We start from the raw sequence: 4620 nt of genomic DNA on the forward strand, positions 1-4620 counted from the left end.
CTCCTTCGCGAAGTGTTCGCGAGCACTTTACAACAAACTGCGTGAAAATTGGACCAATATTTCTGAAGATATTTGGAAAAAACGGTCCCAGGACCGCCAGGAGAGCTTTGCCTAGCCTGGGCCTAACTGGGAGAGAAAAACGCTGCTGACGTCAAGGAAAAAGCCAATCACCGCGAATAATAGGTAAATTCGATTCAAAAAACATCCAAGGAATCTAAATCGATCAAAAAAACCACCTTCGATGACCGATTAGAGAAGATATCACCGAAAAACGAGTACAGGCACATGTCACTGAGGAGTAGGGTGCACCCCAGGGAGCAGGAGACCGCCGAACGGAAATCGCAATAAGGCCACATTCTCACAGCCAGTTTTTGGCTTGCTCAGTCGCCTCCGTCGCGCCGGCAGCCGACGGAGGGGACTGGTTTTGGACCGTTTTCCCCCCCAAATCGGGTGGCCGGTGCCGCCGGGTCCTGCTCTACGTTTCCGTCGAGCAGCGGCGACGGAGCCCCGCCCCATGGAAAGCATACCAGTCATAGCACAAGCTCGCCTCACGTCACCCGCGGCTTGCTTGCTGCGACCAAGAGATGGCGCTGGCGAGCATCGTTGGCGGCGGCGGCGATGCGCGGGTGCGCGGGCAGGGAGAAAATAAAAAAAGCCTGCTCATTTTTGTACTCTCCGTGAGATGCACGCGTCTTGCGAGTCTTGCGCCCCGAAAAGCGCCCGCTGTCGAGGAACAGAGAGCGGATGACAGTTTTATTTCATATGGCAATATACGAGGCGTTCGAGCCAAAACGGGTCTCCGAATGAGATTGTGTTTGCACTAGGCGTGGGATATACGATAAATGATTTGTTTTTGTTTTTTCGGGAGGGTAACGAAGTGGGGGACGAAAAGACTGTTGCCAGGTTTAAAGCGAATTGAAGGGGATGGCTGATGCAAAGGGGAACCATCCAGGTGAAGAAAGGAGAAAGAGGCGAGAGAGGTAACTGCGGAGATAACGGAAAGAGCATAAAAACAAAATTCCGTTCACCCATTGCTAGCTCTTGAGGCCTCATTTTTTTTATTAGCCGTTTAAATTGTTTTGGTAGCTTAATTCTTGAATGGTTGTATAGAGACCAATCTCTCAAGCCATTGATAACAGAGTTCATTACCACCCTACATATGTTCAATTTCGTGCATATTGGCCTGAATACTGTGACTGCAGCACTCATTTCAGCTGCTGCTTTAAAAGTAGCTTGCTATACTAATATATATTTGCTTTGGTGCATTACGCGTGTTGTTTCGCTGCAAAAAGAGGGGAGTTGTGTAGAGTTAATAAATTAACTTCAAACTTTTTCCACCGCTCGCGACATCGCATCGTTTTTTTTCTCCGGCCAAAGCACAAGCAGACGACAGACGACTTTTTTTTCGCGCGGAAGAAAAAAACAGGCACTGACGTAGAGTCACGTGGGAGCAGCGAGCGCCCGCCCAAACTGGTTTGCCGGTGTCCGGCGCCGCTTTCGATTAGAACACAAATCCGTTCCGTTGCGGCCGCGGTTCCCGGCTCCGTCGCCGCCGCGCCGGAGAGGAGACCGGCTGTGAGAATCAGGCCTAACTCGGCTAAAAATAACAGCACAGAGAACTATGACCAATGACCACTTCTTGGAAAGGATTCAACAAGAGCTACCGGAATATCTAATTTGTTTTGACGTGGCTTTTGTGGAAATGCTGTTTTGAGAAGCCACCAGCCGGGCACCAAGCACAGGGTTGCTCGATCATAGTGTTGCCAGACCTGGACAAAAAAAATTGTCCTGAATCCGCCAAATTTAGCGGAAGTTCGGAAAAATTGGTTTTTTCGATGGAGGAAGCATTTTGAGTGCTAAGAAGACCCAAGAACAACATTTAGAGCCTCGCAAGGGCTACCAGAACAGGTAACCCAGATATTGAGCTCTTTTTTCACCAAGAACGTGAAAAAAAAAACGGCCTACTACAATACCAACCACAGCCCTGAAAACAAGAACACAAGCTAACCGACCAAGATCTTCAGGACGGAGATCTTGAAACGTACCACCACAGACATGAGTGGAAGGGAGGACTTCCTCTACTCCAGTAGTGAAAGTCAGGCAGACACAACTACGGGAGCTTATAGCTCGAAACAGGACCGCAAGAAGAAGAAAACCAAGAAAGGACAAAAACAAAAAAGGCGAGACGATTTCTTGCAATAAGAGTCAAAGAAAGTAGAAAAGATGGCAAAGCATCTCCCGTCAAACAGCGAGCAACGGAGAAAGGAGAAGTCAAAACAAATCCAACAACAACAGCTGACTCCAAACGAGGAAGACAACAGAGAAGATCAGTTACAAGGACTTCAGACTCATTTAGAAGAGAAAGATGGTGAAATGAGAGACGACGGAAATGCAAGCAACACGTTCTCAGAACAAGGTAACCACCCCATTCACCAAGGAATCTTGGACGAGGCCGCAAACCATCTACCTAGACATATTCAGACGCCCATGCGAAGCAACGCAAGCAACGCCAGCGACAAAGATAAAGAAGATGCAACAGAAAGACCATGGGGAGAGAACATCCGAAACATGACGAAGAAAATGGCAAGATGTGATCAGAACATGTTCTGAGGTGCACCAAATGCCCAAGCCTGGTCATCGGTCGCGCGACCCCAACCCTCCACAAGCTCGGGAGGCCGCCCGGCGACGCCCGAGTACTGGGGCGTTTGCAAAGAGCTTGGGTTCAATGTCGCCAAGCCGAACTGCGATGGGGAAGTTGTAACCTTCTATCGTGCCGCAGCAAAAGGTAGGCGGGCGCAGTTCGGTGCAACAGGTGCCGAAAACAACTCTCGCAACTGCATGGCACTGCTGCGTTGCGAGGGAGGCTGCTCTGCGCGGAAATGGAGGCAGTTCGCCGAGCTTTTTTTTCCCATAAGGACTGCCTAGGCCGCCCTAACGTGAAGCTGCCACGGTCAGCTGTGCTTTACCTGACCTTCTGCATAGCGAAAAAGATCTCCTTGTCCGTCGCCAGAGAGATGCTCAGCAACGAAATCTCCAAGTAGGCCTGCATCGACTGGACGAACTACGTCTGTGAGGTCTGCTGCGCTGAGCTGTCTGAGCAGCCCCCTATGGGTGGGCCTGGCGAACAGGTTTCGATGAGTGCCTCATGAGGGGCAAGCGCAAAGCCAACCACGGCCAGCTTTTGGCAGGCGACAATGTGCCACTGCACCGCCAGAACAACAACGGCGGCGTAGTGGACCGTGGCCCATGGATTTTTGGAATGATGAGGGAGGCCTGCAATGAGTTACGCCTCTTTAACATCGACCGGCGAGATGCTGCGACTTTCGGAGCCATCATCGCCAGCCACGTTCGGTCGGGGACTACTATCGAGAGTGACGAGTGGGCGGCATATCAGTGTGTGCCAGGGCTACTGGACAGGAACGAAGTCAACATCATCCTAACTTGTCACAACACTGTGAACCACTCACAGTTCTTCGTGGACCCTATGACCAGCGTCCACACTCAGAACATCGTGAGTTCCTGGCAGAAGGCCAAGGCCTGCCTGATCAGAAGCGGACGGAAACTCACACTGGAGCTCGCGGAGTCCTACCTTGGGTGGCTTCGGTGGCTGTTCATCAACGGAAGGCAGCGCTGCCATGACCCCTTTCTTTTCACTGATGGAGGTCATCTCAAAGCACTACTGCACGTGAGGTGAGCCCCTGACATCTCTGCTAGTACACAAGGCCCTCTGGGTCTCAAAGCTGCTTTGCCAGTTTTTTTCTTTCACAGTCACTCTGGGGGCCACGGAACGGGCCAAGGAACTAGGCCTGCCGCTGTCAACGATAGTTGGTCAGCGCAACGGGATTATGCAAAATGTGCAGCGCTTCGCAATAAATTCAAATTCAAACTGCCCATCATGTGGAAGTTGGAAGAGGTTCTCCTAACGTGGTTGCTCGAGGTCACGGCAGCCGGCGCCAACATCGACGGAAAAGTGCTTCAAGAAGGTAGCGGACATCGCACTCAAACCGGGAAGTGATAACTGTCAGGCCTCCGGTGGGTGGATTCACCGGTTCAAGGTACGGCATAACTTTTCGTACAAGACCATATGTGGCGAAAGAAAAAAGTCGATGCCGCCGCCGTGGAAGACTGGATGGCAACCACGCTGCCGTCTTACATAGCGGGATATGAGGCACGTGATGTTTTTAATGTAGACGAAGCAGGGCCGTTCTACTATCTCCAGCCTGAAAAAAGTTTGTGCTTCAAAGGCGATGCCTGCCACGGAGGACAAAGAAGCAAACAGCGTGTTACAACTTTCTTTTGTTGCAGCACCGACGGATCAGAAAAGATGCCGCTGACTGTCATTGGCAAGTATCACAAGCCCCGATGCTTTAAGGCGGCCAATCGATTGCCCTGCGTATACAAGGCGAACAAAAAGGCGTGGATGACATCTTCTCTGTCCATGGAATTCGTCACGCACCTTGACCGCAAAATTTCTTGCCAAAACAGAAAAATTGTTTTGCTGCTGGACCAGTGTAGGCTACAGAGTGTTAAGGTGGCGTTCCTGCCCCCGAACGCAACGAGTCATTTGCAACCACTGGATGCCGGAACACCATTTCAAAGCTTTGTTGGTGCGTCGCCTCC

The 4620-nt window shown here is 51.0% G+C and overlaps 1 pseudogene; it reads left to right on the forward strand.

The window, feature by feature from the left end:
* The first annotated feature begins 2984 nt into the window (after positions 1-2984).
* Positions 2985-3689, forward strand: LOC149327096 (uncharacterized; annotated as a pseudogene).
* Positions 3690-4620: the final 931 nt, after the last annotated feature.

This window comes from Amblyomma mixtum, chromosome 10 (assembly GCF_055824585.1).
Source record: "Amblyomma mixtum isolate Tamu chromosome 10, ASM5582458v1, whole genome shotgun sequence".
NCBI lineage: Eukaryota > Metazoa > Arthropoda > Arachnida > Ixodida > Ixodidae > Amblyomma > Amblyomma mixtum.